This window comes from Patiria miniata, unplaced genomic scaffold (assembly GCF_015706575.1).
Source record: "Patiria miniata isolate m_02_andy unplaced genomic scaffold, ASM1570657v1 HiC_scaffold_4, whole genome shotgun sequence".
Classification (NCBI taxonomy): domain Eukaryota; kingdom Metazoa; phylum Echinodermata; class Asteroidea; order Valvatida; family Asterinidae; genus Patiria; species Patiria miniata.
Window position 1 is genome coordinate 9,387,983 of NW_024037071.1, and position 12,899 is coordinate 9,400,881.

The 12,899-nt window shown below is 42.2% G+C and overlaps 1 protein-coding gene across 3 annotated transcripts in view; it reads left to right on the forward strand.

Moving 5' to 3' along the window:
* The window catches only part of LOC119739704 (matrix metalloproteinase-21-like), a 54,822-nt gene that overhangs the window by 13,290 nt on the left and 28,633 nt on the right, over positions 1-12,899 (forward strand). Inside the window, exons 1-2 of one of the 3 annotated variants that reach the window (XM_038214728.1) lie at positions 256-567; positions 8,542-8,769. The gene's annotated coding sequence lies outside the window, so the exon portion shown is untranslated. Of the gene's footprint in view, positions 1-255; positions 568-8,541; positions 8,770-12,899 lie in introns of those variants that run through there. The other 2 variants (XM_038214730.1, XM_038214729.1) reach the window with 2 other exon arrangements.

The following is a 12,899-nucleotide window of genomic DNA, read 5'->3' on the forward strand; positions in this document are numbered from 1 at the left end:
CCGCGGCTCCAGGGAAGATTATAATAGCGTGTATTCCTACCCACTGGGCAGCAGTGGTTGCCCACCAATACCCGACCACCAATCACTCTCTCTGCTGATAGCTTACTACTACGAAGAATAGAAGCCCTCAAGTTCAATGGTTAAATCACTTCCAAGCCGGATGTAACTTACTGTTTACCGAATCCTCCGATAAAACCCGGAATGTTTAACGCCTACACAACGATGGGTGATGTTGCGTGTGCCTTTAGCCAGCCAGGGCCCATAGTGTCTAGTGAGGTGTTTTGACGGGTCTTTCTTTGACGTGTGAGTGACAATCGCGGGTAACTAGGCGTGTGCCGCTTCCCGCAGTTACGCTTTCGGCCGGGCAGGGGCATGGGTATAAAAAGGCTCAGCGTTTCCGCTTCTTGCTCATTATGACTTCGGGAGGTACACGGTGATTTCTTCGGACTTCTTTCGTTAATTCGTCGTTTGAGAAGCTTGGACTAAACTTTATTGTTTCTTTTGGATGATATCTCCTCTACGAATGTGCTGATTAGTTAGGCCTAGACATCAACATTCTACAAAAGGGTGAGTATAATCTTTTTATACGTATTGCATTGGGCATTGCTTTTTTATTCAAAGCGTTTAATTTTTATGTGACAATGAATCTGGTGTTGTCGATTGTTCATTGAAGAAGTACGAGAAATACTGATATTGTTTGACTTTTGCATAATCATTGAATTGAGTTGAATATGCCATGGGGAACAGGTATAATCAATTTCTTCAAGGTTCAGGTTTTCTATAAGCATGGACGATATGGGTTTACCTGGCTGGAGATTGCGCTAGTTCTTTCACGCATGACATATTTACACTGCCTGTCAAACCATGGAGGAAGGAACGGTCAAACCTGTCAGAGCTTTAGTTCGGATCGCTTTAGTGCTGGGTCAATGGGCGAGTGGATGGGTGGACCTTAAAGAGGCAAATGGGAGGGGGTATCTTTTAAAATGGACGTGGCACACGTGATTCTTTTCTTACCCGATTGTACCTCTCGAAACTTCCACCTTGCAACAGTTGTCAAGGGGGAAACAAAGATTTGGGATTCTCAGTGGGAGCGGTTTCGAACCAACCTGTTCAAAATTTGAAGAGCTTTTTTCTGGACTTAAAATAGACCTCGTTGTGGGTGTCTCAGAGCAATTATTTGAATCTATTAACGCTGAACGCACAAAAGGTTTACAAAACCATTGTCCTCTGACTCTGCCTTAACGCATAAGGTCTATACATGAAGGGAAGACTCGCTCTTTTTTATAAAAACAAAACAAAAACCTCAACGTGAAAGTTAGTTGTTGTACACTTGCCTTTCACTTACGTCTTAATTTTGTTTGCGTTAAACTCTGAGAATTTAAATTTGTCTTCAAATGTTCCTCTCTTCCGCGGTGCTTTGTATAGTCCATTCTCCATTGCCTAGTAAGACATTGAATTGCTACATGAATTTCTCTTCTGTTTAGGAAATGTGTTTTCCCGGTTTAGAAGTAGCCTAAGCCCAAAGGGAACCGCCCTAATTCCGGGAAGTGACGAAGTGACTTCCCATTTTTCTGGAAAAGTCTCGCCAGGGTGAAAAAAATCCCTCATTATTAAGTCGACTAATTTTGACTCGCCACACTCGGCACCACGCTTATAGCTGTGACTATGGTTTTCTTTTGGTTCTGTGTAGCCCAATGAGCACATTAACGTTTTCGTACAAGCATTTATACAGAAAGCACTAATACTTTTATGCCTTTCAAAAATAAAATGCAGCCTTTTGAGTGACTGCTTTTGGCAACATTATTGAACAGTTTCTTCGAATTAACGAGGAATCCTTTAAAGCTTTTCAAGGTTTTTTATAATATTTATTGATGATTATTATTATACCCCAGCTTCTTGGATTTGACATGCAGCTTAATGAATGCAATTCACTTCACCCGGTCATGGTTCAAAACGTTTTCTGCTATGCTCAGTATTAGTTTGAGCATTTCCCTCTGCAATGTTTTTCCACTTCGAAAACATAATAGCATTTTTATTTTTCAAAAATGATATTGCCTTCGCGTATTATGATCCGAATCGCTTATAACACAACTTTTAGAATTAGGCATTATTAAACAAACTCCGCTGTATTATCAAGCAAAATTTTCCATCGAGCATAGTGTTACTTGTCTGGGGCTTTATAAAGGCCTAAATAAATTGCCGAAAGAACATCATCATTGCACATCTGCAGCTATAAGAATAAACCCCAAGATACGCCATGCTTTATTTGCATTAAACGTACTTTCCCTGAATCTGGGTCCGATTTGACCTGACACACTTCTGTCTCAAAATGACAGTTGCTCGTGTCAAACGACACTTTTCCTGGTCAAAATGGCCAAGACAAGTGTCTCACAACAGAAGTGCCAGTTTGACTCCGGGAAATTATCGGGTCAAAACTGACCCCGATTTGACCCGAGATTTTTAAAAGTGTGTTTTTTTTGGTTTATTTTATTTGTTATATTTTGAGTGTTGGCAGTGATAGATGACAAAAATAACGGTTTAAAACTGAACTGACTGAACAAAACAATACACCAGGATTTATCTTTATTTCCCACAAACATGCACACTTCTCGAATTAGAGGCCCGTCTAACAAATGCTATTTCAGAAATGTAGGCTCGCATTCTTTGGACAATTATAAATATAGCAAAGGAAAATTGTTTTTACGTTATCGACCTTTTATCATCGAAAATGAGAACCGTTCTGCTTACTCGCATATCTTTTCCAGGGTCGGGTAATTTTGTTGGTGATAATAATGACCGGAATACCAAAGGGTGTGACATGAACCCGATGGACTTGAACTATCGCGATAGCCCGGAAACGAAATACCAAGACAGATAGGAAGCACACTTCTTCATGCGATGTGTCTCTCGGAAAATGTGCGCAGTCACACCACAAACACTAATACTTTGTTTGTCTCAGTAACATCTCAGCAACTGACTGCCAAATTTTCGAACCCTAAAATTTCGAGGGGCCGATGTTTCAATCCTTCACCCCTCGTTAGAGGAAACTTTTCTTTGCGAAAGATTTAGCTGCATGGGAGCGTAACTCCAGGCCTTTTTAACTTTTTACGATTTTTACACGCGTTTACAAGATCGGATTCTGGGTCTGATTCCAACCGAAATCTAGGTCGAGTTGACCCGACGATGTCTTGTCCGGGTCAAAATGACATTCTCTCACTAACTTTTTCGGGTCGTTTGACCCGGAAAAGTTTCAATTTGACTCGAAAAAGTTGTTCTTTTTTAACCCAGAGCATTGGCGGGTCAAATCTCACCTGGATGCAGGGTTGACTCTGACCTGGATCAGAGGTAGGCTGCGTAGTTTACAGACTCTTTATGTTTCTTGTATCTCTAAAATGGAAGAATATAGCCTTGTTCAGACAACGAGTCGGTCCCAGCATGACGGCACGTTGATAACTGCAACTGCATGTACATGTAGTTCCATCAACGCACTCCGGGTTCGATGCACTTATAGTAAGATTGATGCATACATGGCCCGGGTTCAGCCTTTTCAAGTCGGCACGGTAAGGCGCTGGGATTGTGATAAAGATCCCATAATCGGAAAGAGCGCTTAAGCGGAAGGTTTGACGACTTTCTTGAAAGATATATTGGGAACTGAACCATTGAGCGTGTTGCTTATGAATGACAAGAATGTAGCACTACAGGGTGATCTGAAGTTTGTACCCATAAAAAACGGATCCCATGATGGCGCATGTCTCGGTGAATCATTCAAACGCATCCCATTTTGAAACAGCCGTGAGAGCCGCCAGACCGGAAATGTGCGATGAAGGTATGTGTTACTATGCATTATGGGACAGGTTGTGCCTTACGAAGTCCTTCGTCGTTAGCGCAAACTGTCCCAGAATGCAATTCGATAAATACCTGACCTGCGCACTCCGATAAATCTGTATAAGTGTATATAGTTTTGAACAGGGAATTATATTGCCCCATGTTGTTTCCAACTTTTGCTATTACGACCATGCCTGTTGCCGTCACTGCAAATGCTTCGACAAATTCGTACCGTCGGTGACATGCATGCTTGCTGTCTTCGAAGCCCCTCCCACTCCACCAATAGTATGTCTCGAGCGTTACCAGTCGCGCCCTCTGCTGTCCGTCATGTCAACTCCAATGTCTATCATCACGCCCGTCACTCGTCGGCCGAGGTCCCCGCGGACCTCTCCCCGTTTGTTTTTGTTCGAGTCACCGGCACGCTCCCATGCCGTTCCGGTGTGAATCTGGCTGCAGGATTTATCTTGTTCTTTTTTGGCGCGCAGATTGATTTGCCACGTGGTTCGCTGTGGACAGTAGGGCAGGCTTGGGCGCGAACTGTATATAGTTAAATAATAGTTCGACTAGCTTCCTTCGAACGCAGGATGATTGGACTGCTCTAGTCGACTATTTAGACCCGGTTCCAGTTCGTGATGACTTTTACCAGCATTTCGACAAGAGGCGATCGCACGTTGCTATTAGTGCGCAGGCGTAAATTACGTCACATGTCACCCATTACGGTCCTCGCCCGAACTTTTTTTCAGGGCACAGGACAGTGATAAACTCGCCAGCAGTCCTGCATTGTATACATTCAAGGGATCTACCTGCTCATCTTAGTTTCCAACTGCTGCGCTTTTTAGAGCATGCGCAAAAGACTTTGCCTGGCCTTGTACAACATGCAGTTCTTAAAAGTTTTCTACCGAAATGTTCAACACTGTTGCATTTCTCTACTCGTACTATCGCGACAATCTTCAGTTAATTGTTTCGTCATCAAAGTTGGCGAATCTAAATAAGTGGAATAAACTAGCTGGGTCAGTCGCCGAGCCATCCGATACTGAGCATCACATAAGAAGTGTTAGTACTGGAAGAGGCATACCATTTAAATGAAACTTTAAAAAAAATATTGCAATCATACTCGTTGAATTTTAATTAAGTGTAAACGCACTTTGCTAGAAGCCTGCTATAGCGCTTCAAGAGGAAGCGCCCTTATTAGCTTTGGGATTAAATTGTAGGAAGAGTTATACAGTCGAACACTGTTATATACGAGCTCAAGTAGACTATCAACAAATCCTCGTATTATCCCATACCTCGTATTATGCGAAGCGATGATTTTTCCATTCACGCACGGTCGCATAAGACGTTCAACAATGGTATTACCCACGTGAATGTGTGATCCTCAAACTAACTGTGGCCCGGCCTAAGCAATATTATTACGCCAAAGTTGTAAAGAATGGAAAGGCAATTTTGACCCTAAAATGACTGTATGTTATAATGTAAGTAAATTTAGTCAAATTCAACAGCTTTAGTCGTGATATTAACGTTTTTTTCAGTAAGTCACTTGGTGTTTGTTTTTCCTTCAGACTTGAGCAACTTCGGCCAGGATTCTGGGAACAATTTACGCCAGAATTTGACATTTTATTCACCTGTAAAAACCTGCGATCACAAAAGCAACGTCACAGGTTATGGCGTGAGAGATAGCGCGATGATTCATTCGTACCTGAGCAAACTTAAACAAAGCTTGCAGTTATTTACGAGTCCCCGCAGTTTGATGAGAGCTGTATAAGTTACGTGCCGCATGGCTGTGTGGCCAGTGACCATGATCGCAAATAACGTAAATTCTCCAAATATCTCACGTTTATTTTGATATCTCGTCAAGTGCACGGAGGGAAACGTGGGAATTCTGTTTTTCTTCTCTTTTTGGGGGGACGGTACACGTATATAGCCAGGACCCGTGGATTGGAATAATAAACATACCGTAATAGACAGATAGGCCTGTTGAATGTTTACTATAATTAAGCAGCTACGATCTTGTCAGAAGGTTTTCGCGTCTTTATAGCTAGCATCGTCAGCGGGAAAACCTGGCTGAGGATGGACGGCGTTTACGAGGCGAACGCCCGCGTGGGCGTGTGTCAAAAACACGGTGGCAAGTATGTTGTTTCCGACACGGGAGCTTTAAGTTCACACGGTACAGCGGTGACGTCCATACATTAACAATCCATGTTGTTTGTTGCGCTAAGGTGCAAAGGAAAAGGTTAATGGACAATTTTAGATTGAAGACGGCCAGGGAAAGTTTTAGAAGACCAAGCTTTACAATGGCGTAAATTGACGTCACTGATATTGCACGTGTTTTTTTTTTGCAATTTTTTTGCCAAAGTTATTTGTGAAACTATTTCGAAATTCGAAGTGACATGTTGATGCGTAAAACTATTAGCTATTTAATAGCTCCGTAGTTGATGACATCATGCGAACATATATGGCAAGCACAACTGACAAGTGACAAGCACAGGCCAACTCCCTTTCTTGGTGCACCGCACCCACCTACATTCTTGTAGTGTGTGGAAGAGAATGACACTCAACACACGTGTCCTGACAGCGCATATTTTTACAACAGGGAGAACCTTTGAGGCGAAATCAAAATTGGGAGACTTTGCCATAGCCCAAAAATGTCAGAGATTAATAAACTGGTCTGCCACGCCTTTGATTGTGGTTTCTTTCAAGAAAATTGAGACATTTCTCTCTTTTTCTGGAGGTGTCTTAACCGAAGCTTGTGGTAGCGCTTCGCGACGGGTTTCGTTGGTGAGGTTCTTTTGTGACTACAGGACCATTGAGCTTGAGGAAACCCAGACGCAGACAGGAGCTGTAATCTGGTTGGATTCTCTGGCTTGTGCTTGTCTTACTTGACGACAACACTGACATATGATGTTGTCAGGTTTGATTCCAAATTATGTCCATCAGAGATCAAAGGGCAGTGCAGTTTTTTAATCACTGCGGTTGTCAATTCTCGTCAGTGTAAAGTGCTGTGGGTCTTCAAGTTGTAGGTCTCACACTCGGCGAAATTTTGCGTGGAACGTTCCAGATCAAAGCTTTCAGAAAAGAACATTGTGATGCAAGCTTCTTAGTCTTGTTTAGGACGGACGATTGAAGAAAAAGAAGTCGAACAGGATTCTGACGTATTGGTATGCAAACCAAGCCAGGTTGGCAGAGTGGTACTTTCTTTTACCCTCCACCTCTATATTAGTCTGAGGATCAGACATTCACGTGGGCAGAGCCACGGGTCGAACGTTTGATAGCATGTACATTTTATGCGACCCCGCGCGCCAGCCAATCGGGATGGTCTTTAGAGACTGTACGTGTCGTCATTTCGATCAGAAATTTACGGAATACCCGAATGGTCAGAATCTCGCGGTCAAGACGCAGTCTTGTTTTGCATAAATCCCTCCTATGCAAACATACATTCTGGGCCAAGTTGTCTTTCAGTCAAAATCAATCAAGTGACCGTTTTCAACAGTTAAGAGTGTCTAGGATACCTAAAGCAGGATTGACAGGCTGTGACTGTTTACGTAACTTTACACAGCTATGCTTTGACCGTAGGAGACTGATAAGCCAGCTGTGCCTACCACTTGTCTGCTTTTGTCTGTTGACTGAACTTGACTAGTCACAGAGTAGTGCTTGCTTGAAATACGAACTGACTGTTGATGACTAGCCTGTGTAAAAGGCATGGCAGGGAAGAGTATTGATTTTTTTTATTCTCTGTGACTGTTCAGACAACAGAAGGGTTTTAATCGCCGAATATGCTGGCACATCTTAGCCCCTTGGATATTCCTTAGACTACCTCTGCAAATGACCTGGGTTCGAATCCACGACATGCGGATTGCGTTTTCAGTCCCTACTTGATTCTGTGGTTTTTCAACGGACTGTCCTTCCGGGGATTTCCTCCCACCTCTAACGCTGAACTTGTCTTCTTCATCTTCTCCTAACAGGTTGCTTAAGGCTTCCGTACAGTGTCTGTGCACTTTGATAAATCCTTAATTGGTTTGCAAAAATATGTCAGATCTTGGTGTGCGCATGCGCAGTGGGAAATTCCGCTCTGGCCTTACGGGATGAGTGCAGTGTCGTGAATTTTGAAAATAATGCGCCCCTTTAAATCCCCCCCCCCGCATGTCTTCATTGTTGTCGTGTGCACGGATATAGCGTGCTTTGCACTTGCAGCGGGATATTTTCCTCGCGTCTTTCTGTCAGCGCTCTCAAAGCTGGAATTCACCGGGAAAAAAAGAAGGTAATGAGCCCCATCCGTCAGTGGACTTCCGACTCGGCCGTCCAACATCTCACTTCTTGACCTGTCACGCTGAACTTTGTATACACTTTGTGATATAATATCTAGCCTGGGGTATGTCCACTGCTCGGCTTATCGTGCGTGGAGGCATGAAGGGAGCGGCCTGGCCCAAGCTAGCAAGGTGCCACTCGTAGTCTCCAATCCAGATTGATAAGGATATAATTTTTTTTTCTTCTCCCAATCTACCTCTCCCTTATTTTTTTCTCTCAACAAGCTTTAGATTTTGGTATTTAGTTGACGTGGCCCCCGGGGCTATAGCTGTATATTCCAGGCTCCTTCGGGCGAGGGTTAGGCCTAGTCCCGATCATCAATGAGCTTAAAGTACTTGCCGAGACTGATCCTCAGCTGTTTACAAGCAGACTTCTTGAAAGTCACAATTTTTTGGGTGTCTCTCTTTTCGCCAGACAGGTGAAGATGCCCAGCATCCGCGGCGCCCCCGTCAGCCCACAGGTGCGTGGTCGTGCCCCGACAGCCGGCGACGTCAGCCCCGCTTAGTATTTATACGCGCCCGTTTGAAGAGAATCGACCAGATTGTGGTTGGACGGTTTGACGAGTAATAGAGGAAACGATCAACTGGCACCTTGGGATGAAGATGTGATGGAGTTCTTCATTTGAATCACAGTCATACCAAGGTATGTTTGTACTATTTCATGCACATTTAACTGTATTTACTCGACTTTGATAATATTTGTAATTTGTTGAATGTGAAACATTTGGTTTGGGGAAATATTGACTTAGTTATATTTAACTTGTGCTTAATATTATTGTAAGAATCTGTTTATTTTGAGATGACATTTTCCACTTTCGACTCGTTTTCGATCAGTATAATAAGTGGCCTATTCATTTTAACTTGGAAATGAAGGATTCTTGACATCCATGTTTGAAATTCATTAGGTGCATATATTTAGTTCTATAAAGTTCATGGTATTTTTGTCAACAAGGGGTTTTTCAGGCGTCCAGTTTAATTGATAATGACAATGACGTCGAACTTGGGATAAATACATGTAGCTGCTTTCGGCCAAAAAAAATCGATTATCATGTTGTTAGCCATAACAGAAAACAGTTTTCGGTGAGATTCAGTGTAAGAATTGTGTTGGACAAAACTGCTATCCTGACGAACCTTAAGCAACTTCGTTTCTTCCAATACCTGTACTTATCTACCATTATTTGTGATAAAATATCCCAAAACTGCACACTTTACCCTCAGTTGTCGATTGCGAATTGAGCGTATTGTCCTCGGTTGACGATAGTTGAAATTGACGATTTGTGTCTTTTAAAAAAAACTGTAGTCGTGACAGTGCCGCACTGTCGCTCTCATTCAAACCGGTTGAACGTCTGTATAAGCAGTGGTTAGTTTTCTCAGCTATTGATTTTTTTCGAAAAACCCTTTCTCTATAAACGGAAATGACATCAAATTAAAAGGTCGTAAACTAAAACAAAAATTGCATGCAAATTAGAAAACAAATGCGCAAGATTTCTTTAGAAAGAAAGACTCTTAAATAAAACGAAATCGGATAGATCAATGATTTAAGATTAAAAAAAAGGAAGAACAAAATCTAGTGATGCGAAATTGTTTAAAAGAAATGAACAGCTTTTCAACGGTGGATTTATCAGCTAGTACACATCTGACGGGCCAAACCAATTGACCCTGAGTATTAGGGGAGCTGCCACATCAAATCCCGAGGCTTACAGCCCCTGAGTACAGACATGCTTACAGGGCATCTGACGTCTACATTCGTAAACAGGCCTCTTGCGTGACGTGACTCGGAAATTTCTCCGGCATCATCCCTTAAGTTCACCCCGACCTCCTCGCCTGTTCTGTGTTTATAATAAGTCGACAACAAGTTGCAAATTACGCGGGAAAACATTATTTATTATCAGGACTATTAATTACCTTTAGCGCGCTCGTAACTGTTTGACCAAAAAAAAGAAACAATTCATGTTTGATGGATCACTGTTAATCATCGTTTTACCAGAGGAGCCTTTAGAGTATTTCATTGCGGTTTTTGCAATTTTCAAATTGTATTTGTTGTTGATAACTTTGCAGGTTAGATTTGTTTGGGTAAATTGTAATTCTAAACGGCGCCACCTATAACTTGTGCATGGACCGTTGAGGGCGTTTTGTACACCCAATAACACATCGCGTGGCAGTAATTCTTTTGAAGAGCTAAAAAAAAATCGTCATTGAATTTGGGAGTACGAACTATAACGAGAAGCAAGCCATTTTGTTTGCTATCGAGACTCATGTTATGTCGAACACTGCAGCAAGAGCTTCGTCCAAAAACATGGATACCAAGTTATATGCGATTTCTATTGGACCATTTCGCTCACGTGAGTAAGTACTTCGACTGCGCATGCTCTATTCAAATGCTTTTTGGATCTGTTAAGTTGTTTCAAAAAGGTTTGGATCAACTGGTAACTTGTCTGCTTCACACGCACGCTTCTTCCGTATTCGCTTGTCACCGCGGGTACGTCACCATAATATGCATAGGCCTATCCAATATGCATATTTTGGTCTGGTTAATTTTAGCATTCTGACGAATCTGTTCTCTTTGATCTATTAAGAGACGTCAGGTGATCCTCGGGCCAGGGAACCAGACTAGGGATCCGTTGGGCTTGTTAATGCGCCCCCGATAACTGTCTGTATGACCCTGTGTTGAAAGAACGGTTTTGTTTCCATTCGATTCTGTCTTCAGTTGCCAGATAAATTGACTGATTAAAATAACCGAATGCACTTCCGTACACAACCATCTTCGCATTAACAAATGCGATTCTCCAGCATCTAGCAGAAAGAGGACCTATATTAAAAGGAGAAACTCCCAAATAAACGGACCTAAAAAGAAATTGAAGCTGAAGCTAACCCTGAAACCGGACAGAGTCAATTTTTTGGGTGTTTTTTTTTTGGGGGGGGGGGTTGTATAAAAAACTAACTTCCTTTATTTTGGTTGCAGAAATTATGGGTTCTAAAAGGAGGTAAAAGCAGCAACGGAGTAAATCAAGTGTCGGTTAACACAGTGAACCCTAAGAGATAACTGGGTCGCAGAAAAAAAAACATTGCTTGTGTATATTATATCCGTGCCACACCACGCCGTTTTGGTGACAGCTATGACTCAAGAACTTTTCACTACTCGGAAGGTCCGGTAAATATTGTGGTGACGTATACCCGTGGTGACAAGCGAATACGGAAGAAGCGTACGTGCGTGTGAAGCAGACAAATTACTGAGCGCACTTTTCATCATCAGGCGACGCAATAATGCTCTATGTGAGTAAATCACGTTCTCCGTTGACTTGATACCGAGGTTTTTCACAACATGAGTTGAAACATCGGCATTAAAGGCACGTACGAACACGTTGAATAGTTACCCGGAAACATGCAGACCTACCGACGGTGAGAAAAACCTTACCCAAAGTGAAGATAGGGACGGTATAAAACAATCTTTAAATTATTCCGCCTGAAATGGTGTCATTCTGAAGAAAACAATCATTATAAAGCTGGTTTTAAAAAGTATGCCCGCGGGTATACCTTTTTCTGTGCGTTATAGCTACGGAATTCCCCTAAGAATTGTGCGTATACGTTTCTACTGTTTTCTCAAACTGTCTTTACTATAGTAGCCGCTGAGTTCAAACTTCATCACGTTGTTATAAGATTTGGGGTAATTTGGAAAAAAAAATGCTACAAAAGTAGCAGATACTTAACTACGTACTTAAAAAAGAGATAAATTCCCTATAGCACAAACACAGCCTTGTTTGTATTGTGGTGTCAACCGAAGAGTCCCATCGTAAGCTCTCTGGTGTTTATAATTATATACATTTTGGTAGTCCATATCCCCATGATATTTGCGCAGATTCGGCGATTAATTATGCAAAACAAGACTGCGTCTTGACCTCGAGATTCTAACCATTCAGCGGGCGTCTTCTATCGGGTCTTTGGTTATCCGTTGTTGTATTACGAAAACATTGCCAGCAGCCAAATTGACCAATTAACAGCTTTAAGTCAACATTTCTGATCGAAATAACGTCATAATTTCTAAATTCGACTCCGATTGGCCGGCGCGCGGGGTCGCATAAAATGTGCATGTTAGGATGTATCAGACGTTGGTGAACGCCTCATCCTCAGACTATTTTTGGCAGCAGGCAGCTGTAATTTTTTTAGAATACAAATTCATCATTGGTGACGTCCTCAATATGTTTACACGTTCTTGATCAAAGAAGAGGGATTCTCATCAACGTCCCCATTTACACGATGTACTCAAGTAGGACAAGCACATTAAATAATGGTTAACTTCGTAAAAGCGAGGACAAGTTTCAGCTGTAACAACTGTTACGTGGACCCTTAAAGTAACCACGAAACAGACTCAAAATCAAATTTAACTTTTTTTTTACAAACCAATAATAGGCTATTACCTGTAACTACAGGTATGATGTTCAGCACTAGTGAGATGACACATCATTTATATTTAAATACTTTCTCAGCACGATGGCCGCTACCCATGAGGTCTATAGGACATAATGACATGCCAAACAATATTCATTACAGTTTCCATTTTGTTTGCTGCTGTTTCATTTTACGATGTTTTCGTTTCATCCCTTCCTCCTCAGTGATCTCAATGATTCCCCCTCAATGATCTATCATCGTGTACCCCAGCCCTTCTGTCAGGGTCTCTTGTATATAATGTGTCGGCACTCATCAACAGGGCGAGTTGTGATTCCCCTGGTCCCTGGTGGCGTGCGTATTAGGCGATAAAGCCCTCTCGTGACAAAC